The sequence below is a fragment of the Capsicum annuum genome, chromosome 11 (genome assembly GCF_002878395.1).
Source record: "Capsicum annuum cultivar UCD-10X-F1 chromosome 11, UCD10Xv1.1, whole genome shotgun sequence".
Lineage (NCBI taxonomy): Eukaryota > Viridiplantae > Streptophyta > Magnoliopsida > Solanales > Solanaceae > Capsicum > Capsicum annuum.
In genome coordinates this window covers 29,284,370-29,294,090 of record NC_061121.1, presented here as the reverse complement: position 1 = coordinate 29,294,090, position 9,721 = coordinate 29,284,370, and the positions used below count along the sequence as shown (strand labels likewise).

The 9,721-nt window shown below is 32.3% G+C and overlaps 1 long non-coding RNA gene across 1 annotated transcript; it reads left to right on the top strand.

Moving 5' to 3' along the window:
• Positions 1–4,360: 4,360 nt before the first annotated feature.
• On the top strand, positions 4,361–9,181 carry LOC107848153. The gene is made up of 6 exons (XR_001667839.2): positions 4,361–4,475; positions 4,623–4,671; positions 6,002–6,086; positions 6,409–6,471; positions 6,772–7,094; positions 8,921–9,181. It is a non-coding gene; the product is annotated as an uncharacterized LOC107848153 (long non-coding RNA).
• The last annotated feature ends 540 nt before the right edge of the window (positions 9,182–9,721 follow it).

Here is a 9,721-nt window from a genome sequence, read left to right as displayed (position 1 = left end):
TGTTGATACTCACAACTTCGGTGATAGGATCCATTAAATAATCTTTAAAAAAATAAAAGTTATAATGATAAGAACGTAAAATTTCATAATAGAGGTAAATTTGTGAGATGAGAAGAATGATACCTGAATATGTGAATCTTCTTGGTAGGCGGGTAGATAAAGAAGTTAGTTATGAGCAACAGAAATTATAATAATTAAAATGACACATAGAACGATAACAACGTAGAATTCATAATATATTGAATTAATAGGTCACATTAAGCTACACACTAAATTAAATTAAACTAAGCAATTTAAGTTGGCATAGCAAATAATATCGTGTTTAATTAACAATGTAAAAAGGGAGAGATGATATAACGATCAAAAATCTGGAAATAAAATTGTTGAAACTATGATGAGACGAAAAACAATGAAAATTGACAGCTGTTTATATAGAAGACTGGAAAAGCAGTATGTTTATTGGTTGGAAGAAACCAAGTAGAAATTAAATAGGATTGAAAACATTATAGCTAAATTTGGAAAGGATTTAACTGTAAACCAAGTAGGAATCAAATTAAATTTTTAAAAATGAAAAACGGTGGAAGGCAAATTTTACAAAAAAAAAAGATGGATTTAATGGTAAATCAAGTAGGAACCAAAAAAAGGATGGATTTAATTGTAAATCAAGTAGGAACCAAAGTAGCTAAATTTGGTAAGAAAAATTAAAAAAAAAAAAAAACGGGTGTTTGCAAGAAAGTAGTAATCAAAGTAGCTAAATTTGGTAAGGAAAATTTTACAAAAAAAAAAAAAAAGCGGGTGTTTGTAGGAAAATTTGGTATATTTATTTTATAGAATTTAATTAGAGAAAAAAGGGTAAAAGATAATTTTATCTAAAGCAAACTATTTTAATGAAAGACAAAAAGTTCAATTCACTTTTCAAAGAGCCTTCAGGCTTTTAATATATTATAGATATATAATTGAAAATTCTCTCTTTTTGGTTGGATAGAAAAATATGAATGAGAAATCTATACAATTACCGTTCCTCGTTAATAAAGACATTTGTCCGTGACAGAATCTTCAGCTAACTTTTGTCATAAAAAATTGCCCGTGTGCACCTCTGAGTTATGAAGGAAAAAGTACCGATCTTTACTTGGGTAAACCAATTTGTCCTCTCAATTTCAGTATTTCTTTTTTATATTAAAAATTGATTAATTTAAATTAAAATTCAGATATTATAAGACTTTTATATATTCGAAACTTAAATTCGAGATTTTTAATTAATGGTGAAATTAATTGTGAAAGGATCCAACTATCTTAGAACAACCTATATTGATTGTTCTTTTCGTTTTTCTTGATTAGTAGAAATAGTAGCATATGTTATTCAAAATTTTGATATAATGATTTTCGAAAACAACCTCTCTATCTTTTTGAGATAGTGATAACATTTGCGTACATATTAATTTCATCAAACTTCACTTATGGGACTTTACTGCGTATTTTGTTGCTGCTGACTTTGATAGTTTAGGAATATTATGGGTAAAATTCAGAAATAACATACTTATCCCCTTAATTATGAGTTTCATAGCAACGGTTTCATAATTACATAATATAGTAAGTTGTATTTTATATTTTTGTAAACTGTTGTACAAAAATACAAATACATATAATTTTTACTGCCCTTATGATTGATATGTATTTTGTATTTTTGCAAAATGTTGCTATAAAAATACAAATACATACAAATACATATACTACAAAATGTAATTTGATAAAAATATTATTATTTTTTGTAATTTAATATTGAAGTATGCTACTTTATGTATTTTTTTTCCTATTATAAATGACTTTAAACACAATGAAATTATTTTATCAATTGTTTGTATATTTTCTTTCAAAATAATATAATTTATTGAGTTACATGGTATAATATTTCATTTTATATTGTATATTTTTGGGAATTCCTCCTTTAAAAGTGAAGAATATTATATTTTGGGCAAACTATATAAATCTCAACAGTTTGAAGCTTAATTACTGAAAAATCCGATATTTTGCATAATTACTGCTAATCCCGATTTTGGGTATGTTGAGATACATAATTAGCTCCTAATACATCCAATGAAGATACATTTTTCATTTGTAAAGATACATAAATAACAACCGTTATATTTTTTCTGATTTTGAGTCTGTCGAAATACATAATACATCGAAGGAAGATATATTTTTTTCTTGTAAAGATACGTAATTAGCTCCCGATACATGTTCCTTTTGGGTCTGTCGAGATACATAATTAGCTCCCCGATACATTCAAGAAAGATACATAATTAGTTGAAATTTTTGTAATTACTTTGTAAGAATAAAAATTTGTATAAATATGATAAGATGAAGTGTATACTTATGTAATTTATCCTTATATTTTTGCTATAAATACAGCCTAATGGCCCAATGTCAGTAGGATTTGGATCCATTAATAGTTTCTCATTGGTTAGAAAGTGGGATAGCCCAACAGGTGATAACTACTAAACACTAGTTGTTCATTTAGGGTCCACCTACAACACTGGGCCATGCTCTCTGGGCCCACCAAATATCTGGTCCAAAATTTTCTCTCTTTCTCCTCAAAACGGCCTACATTTCTTGGAGAATGAAGGTCTGCTGATGAAAAATCACCAAAATTACGCCGGAGAGATCGAGAAGGAGAGAGCTCCTCCTTTTCTCTCACACACATACAGTTGTCCGGTTGTTTTAAAGGAAATATAAGAGTGCGTTGAAATTAAACTAGTGGCACCACCAGAAATGGATATATGACAACAAATGTTTTAGCAACGGTTACAACCGTCACCAAAAAATTTGATTCTAATGCCACAACTTAGTAATATAACTGTTGCCATTGATTTATAACCATGGCAATAGACATCCATGTAACAACTTAAGAATTTTTTTCATAAAAAAGTTTTATTAAATATAACAGTTATTAAATCCCTCCAATTTTTTTCGCCTTTTTTTTTCTAAACCCGCAAAACCAAAAGGGTTCCAATTTTTTCCACCTTTTGTTTTTCATACACCCGCGAAAAAAAATAAAGATGAGAACCGTCAGTGCTATACTATAGCCCTAATTTTCTCACTCCAAAGAAATTACATCTCAAAGTGCCGCTCAAGATGAAATTGCCCACCGTGATTCTCCTGTCTGCTGCGACGCACCACCGCTGAAGTGTGTATGCTGTCATTCGGCACCTTGATTAGCTTAAAGAGAGGCCTAAATTGTTTATATTTCTGAGAAAATATTGGGGGTTTGAGAAAATCTGAGAAAATTTGGATTTTAGGGGTTTCTTTGAATCTGTGAAATCTGAAAAATTCTAGGGTTTGCATTCAATCGGTGATATTTTAAGTGAAGAAACAACTTTTAAGGTTAGTATATTTGGATTTTCTTAACATTGATGTTGAATTTCTGTTGCATGAGCTGTTAAGTTGAATTTGCTTGATTGGTAATGTGTAATTAATTTTTTTTGGGTGTTTGATATTTATTAATTTTTCTTGAGATTGATGTTTGATTTTCTATTGCATGAGTGTTGAATTTCTTGATTTTTCTATGAATATACATGTTTTTTCGTCATCACGGCCATTGATGAACATAATGGCCTTGGGAATTTTCGTCATCACGGCCATTGTGAGCATTGACATACAATTAGCTACTGGTGTTATCTATGTTTTGGGAAAGAGAATATATCCCTCATGTTTCTTATGCTTATTTTGCTTCTGCTACGTGTCTCCTAATCCTTAATAATACCAGCTACAATGTGCTATTTGGACCTAAAATTTAACAAAAAGTACAAGTTATTAAACAAAGAATGTCGCACCAGTTATACAGGCAACTGAGAAACTAAAGGACGAGCTGATAAGGTTGTGATTGATTTTCTTCTATGAGCGCCATCTAGATATTGAATGATTTCCTTATTATTATCTAAGCGACTATATTTTAACGATCTTTAATATCGGAACCTAGACACCAAGTGATGGAATAAATTAAAGGAATGGAGGGTGAACTTAGGAATTAAGATGATATAAAGGTCGTGTGGAAGCAAATAGAGATATCTCTAGGCAATTATATGGTTATATTCAAGTTAAATGTTGATTCTGAACAATATGTTATTCTCTTTTTAACTTAAACCTTCAGCTTTTCTTACTAATAACTAGTTCTACTTCTTGTTCAACTGTAGGTTCGTGAATGTACTGCATGAAGCACCACTATCCGGTCATAGGAAGCCTACGAGTCTTATTGGGAGTATTTTCTACTGTTTCTTATTGGCAAGTATTAGTTCATAAATTCTTTGTGGTTGTGACAACGATGCAAGTTTTGTCACTTTCTGGGTGAACTAATTGTGACGAATTCTAGGCAGGCTTTGCTATTTTGGCTGTCAGAGCTAGATGGATATTTCACCCTATAGAACGATTAGTGTTCCCACTTCTTTGCATTTGTAACGTTTGCCTCCTTGTTGTCACAGGTGCGCTATGAAGTCACATTCTCTGTCGTTTTCCTATGCTTTCAGCAAATCATAAGATCTCATTGTCCTGCTTTTTATTGTATTTTTTCAACATTTGACTTCTCTCTATGGTTCTATGCCTAAAACAAAGGTGTTTGATATCTGTAGGCATTTTCAACAATATTTGGTCTATCAAGTTAAGAAAATCCGGTTACAGGTCAGTGTTTCTACATAGTTCATGATAAAAATATATACTGAGCCCAACTAGCTTGGGATCAAAGTTTTGTTGTTGAAATGGCGATTAATGATAAATATTACTCTTTCAATATATAGCTTGAGATGGAAGTTATTGGGTAAAAGAGGTTAAAACCAACACTGGAAGGACATTTCAAGTTTCGTTAGCTATAAATGAATATATTACCTCATTGGATATAACTTTCATCCATACCTCGCCCTTCTCCTCTCTCTTCTCATATGACATGTGACAGAAGAAAAAATGGAGTTAAAATCCGTTCTTATACATATTTAAAAAGGAAAGCGTGGTGCACTAAACTCCCACTATGCACGGCGTCCAGGAAAGAGCCAGACCACAAAGGTCTATTGTATGTCTTTACCTTGTATTTCTGCAAGGCACTGTTTCCATAGCTCGAACCCATGACTTCCTGGTCACATGACAACTAATTTACCAGTTAAGCGAAAGCTTCCCTTCTCTTTATATATACTTTGGTTATAAAAAAAAACTCCTTGTATATATCTTGGTATAAATGATCTACTTGTGGGGTCTTCGGTGTACTAATGATGTTATGGGGTCAGAAAAAATTCATATCATTCAAATATCTTTCCTTAGTATGCACGACCTACAGAGTGTGCAAAGTGGTGGGTACCAGTAAGCTGGAGAAACAGATCAGTATAGTAGAAGAACCTGATTTACAAATGGTATGGATTAAAGGTTTCCCGATGAGGTAGAGCATAATGTCACTGAAATCAAATTGTGGGAGGGCCTAAGACCTTGAAAAAGGATCAAGGAAATCATTGAGTGTACTTTGTAGAACTTAGTTGCATTGAAGGTTAGTTTCGATAAGTAGAGGGAAGAGTTGAGTCGCATATGTATTTCAAGCTTTGGTTAATTTTTTCCATCTCCTTTTTGTCGTGGCGGGACAAATAGAGGTAAAGTCAGACATCAGTTAAACTAGTTGGCAACTTCTCTGCACTACAATTCAGATACATATTCTCAGGGTTCCTGATATTTTGTTTTGGTGAATGAGAGACTTTTGATAGCACTACTTGGATGGGAATTAGGATTTACTGATATATTACAATGTGCAGCTATCAAGATTCACTGATGCATAATAAAATAAATCTCAAAAATCTCATCTTTTTCAAACCAATCGTCAACAGATTGGTACTTTATCATGTCAATGTGACACTATCTTTATGGCTGCTGGATAGGACTTCTGAGTAGAGATCGAAGAAAGCTTGACAGTTGTTTTACTGCTTCTTCTAGACGAGACAAATGATAATTTTTCTAAGAGGCTTCTGTTGCATAGGTACTAGGATGGTGGTCAACTATCAGATCAACAGATGGCGTTACTTCAATATCAGCAAGAAAATATATACTTTTTGAGTGAGGAGGTACACAGTTATTAAAACTTCTGAGATCTTGCTGGCAATTCACTTCTTAAGCTTTCAGGGGCGGGGAGATGGTAGGAACAGGACTTTGGACTGCTTCAGTTTTATTTGTTTGTGAATCAAGCACCTAATAGCACACATATAATTATATTTATTGTAAGTTAAGAATCTCCTGCTTTTCTTGGAAAGGGTGCAGCTCTAGATATATATAGGTCTATTGTCTCTTCAGGATGTATAATTCTTATGACCACATGGATTTTAATCCTGTTTCTTCTGGAGCTTTTTCTTTCTTTATGACCGAATGTATTTATCTTTTTTTCTCTAGATTCTTAAACTGCAAGAAACCTTAAGCAAATACGAAAGGTCTAATGATGGGAGTGCACCTCAGGTATGTTTATCCTTGTTAAAATTGTGATGTTATTTTTGTATTATGTACAAAAGAAGCAAAATGTACGTGTTGGGATGTGTGACAAGTTAATTATATTTAATCTATAAGAATAAAATTGTGGTAAAAAAGAACTTGAGAAACATAAACTGATAAAATCTTAGTGGAGGTACCATCTGATTAAGGTGATCATCTAGCTTTTCTGTCCTATTAGTAGGGGTGCTAAAGATTGGCCCTGATTCTATTATTTTGATCTCTCATGTCAATTGAGTTTTTACTAACCGGGTAAGTAATATCTTGTAGCTACCGCTAGGGAAAAAAAATTCAACAACAATAATAACAACAACATACCCAGTGTAGGCCCACAAGTGAGGTGTGGGGAGGGCTATTGTGAATACAGATCTTTTCCCTATCCACGGATGAGCTGCTGCAACAAAAAATGGAGGAAATAGAAGAGAGGATGAAACAAAGAAAGCTAGAAAAATTTGAGGAACATAAGGGTACAATGCAACAACAAATTGCAATTAACATCATAGCAAGACTTCAACGCCTTAACCCTGATCTACAACTTAACCCTGACCTGCTTGCATTTTGTGCTCGTTCTTGTTCATCAGAACAAACTGAAGGTTAGTACTTGTTCTACTTTTTTGCCTCGTCTTCTTCTTTATAATATTGAAGACAACAAGTTTCTATCTCTTTTGTAATCTTGTTAATATTGTGTTGTTGAATCTAAAGTGTAGTGAAACCGTGTGGGGCTCTTTCGATTCACTAGCATTGTTGCCTTGTTATTCATCTCATTTTCTTATTCAAAATACAAACTCAAAGTTTAGTGAAGCCGTGTGAGGCCTATTTCGATTCAATAGCAACTTGTTATTCATCTTGTTGTTCTTGTGTTGTTTGGAATCTCTTGATACACACATAGTCTTGTATCACTTCTGCTACTGCTCGTTCATGCTTCAGTGCCACAACCTCGAGGTACAGAGGTTGTTTGGGATATGCCCACGACTCAAGAAAAATAGTCGTTATATTGGAGCAAGAAAAAATAGGTAGTAACGAAACAACAGGCAGTAAAGGAAATAAGATAGAAGCTCACACTCATCTATAAAAGAATAAAAAATGCAAAGTAATCCACTGGGATCTATAGCTATATTCTGTACTTTCTTGCTTATACAACCTTGTTTAGGGAAAGTTTTGTTAGATAGTTTGGTCATGTTAGATAGTTTGGTGGATGCTTTAGTCTAAGTAATATACTTATCAGTTAATAAACGGACTAAGTAATATACTTAGTCTAAGTAATATACTTATCTGATATGCCTAGTATGTATGTAGGTCCACTTTCTGATGTAGATTTGCACTCTAGCTCTACTTTTGTTTTGCTGTCTAGCTCTAGTACTACGTTGTTATCCTCCAAGAACTGCAGTGCTTATACTACTGCTTGTAACTCTACAATTCTCTAGTAATACATATATTAAAATTCCTTTCTACCAAAAAAAAAACAATAGTATCAATGTACTGCATGGCTAGAAGTTACCTGATGCTAGCATGCCAAAAGAGAGAGTACACTCTTCTTTGAAAATGCAGAAGGAGCATCAATATTGGTTTAAGGTGATCATTTCTCTATCTTAATCTTAAATCTGAGATCTGTTCTCCTTAAGCTTAATTGTTCAGTTTTGATTGCCTCGACTCGGTGGTGAGATGAAATCCATATACTTGGAATCTGGATAGAGTCATAGAAAAAAATTTCGCACTCCATCCCATGAGTATTTGATACTCATTTTGAAGTCTGATTTTGTTCAACTCAAAACCATAAGTCATGAATTTATGGTTTGATTTTTAGAACAACTTACGTTCTTTACATGGACAGTGTAAAATATATATATATATATATATATATACACACACACATAAAAGGTCGTTTAAAAGATAGTTACCAGTGGATGGTAACGTTGTAACCAACTTGATTAACGATAGTAATAGATAGTGTATCTCTGTTTCGAACTGTCAAGGTTGGTCCTAGAAATTGCCCATTGACTGTGATTATATTCTTGGTTCTGCAAAGACTTGTTACACTTTTTTCTTGAACCTGTTTTTAAAAAAATATATATTCCATGATAATTTTGGATTTTTTTTTCTAAATTATAAGATAAAATTGTGAATGGATACTTGCAATAAATTCATAGTTGTGAAATTCTGCATTAGCAAAAGTAGACAGTAGTAAAATGCATGGATTTGTAGGATTAGGCAACTTAGTCTTAACTATATGGTGGATTTGATCTAACTACTTGCAATTTTATTTTGATAAAGTTTTGTGAAGTGGCTTTATTGCTTACTTTTTGTCTTCTTGAGGCAGTTGCATTTGAAAAAGGTCATGTTTCCTGTGACAATAATGTGAAACAATTTTACATTGAGGAGAACATTGTCAAAGATTAATGGCACAATTTTTTTTGTGTAGGTGGAGAAAATGAAGCAGCGAATGAGGAGAACATTGAAGAACGTTAAGAAGATTTTTTATGTCGTAAAATTGAAACTTATGCCGATATTTTTTAAATCGGCAGCACATTGAAACTTATGTCGTAATTTACTATTTTCTAGTTTTATGGATATTAACTACTATGGCTAGCTTAAATTTTGGATATATGATTTTAATGATGAACATTGATAACGTACTGTTTTGTAATTCTATAGCTTTTATTTATGTATTTGAGTTTATTGGTATTTATTATTAGTTGGTCATTGCAGGGCTACATATTTTTGTAGCAAATTAAATTATTGCAATAGCAACTTAGAACCGTTGCTATAGAAAATTCAATTAAACTATTAAGGCTATAGCAACAGCTTGTAAATGTTGTGATAACTTATTTAAAACGTCACTAAATATTATAGCATTAACCATAAAATTGTTGCAATAATATAATTAACTGTTGATATAGATAAAAATAACCATCGCATAAGACCATATGGCAACAGCTTGTAAACCATTTCTATAGTTTATATGTTACAAAAAAAAACTGTAGCATTAACGACAACTGTTGCAATAGTATCAACTGAGTTGTGTAATACATTTATTTAACTGTTGCAATAGATATAAAAATTGTTGCATAAATCTCTTTGTCAACAGTTTATTTCGTTGCAATTGATGTCAAATAAGTGTTGCGATAGTGATGGTAAAAATCGGTCCTACAGCCATATATAGCAACGGTTTATGAAGTCGTTACAAAAATCGTACGAGTAGATCTATCGCCACGCGACCTAA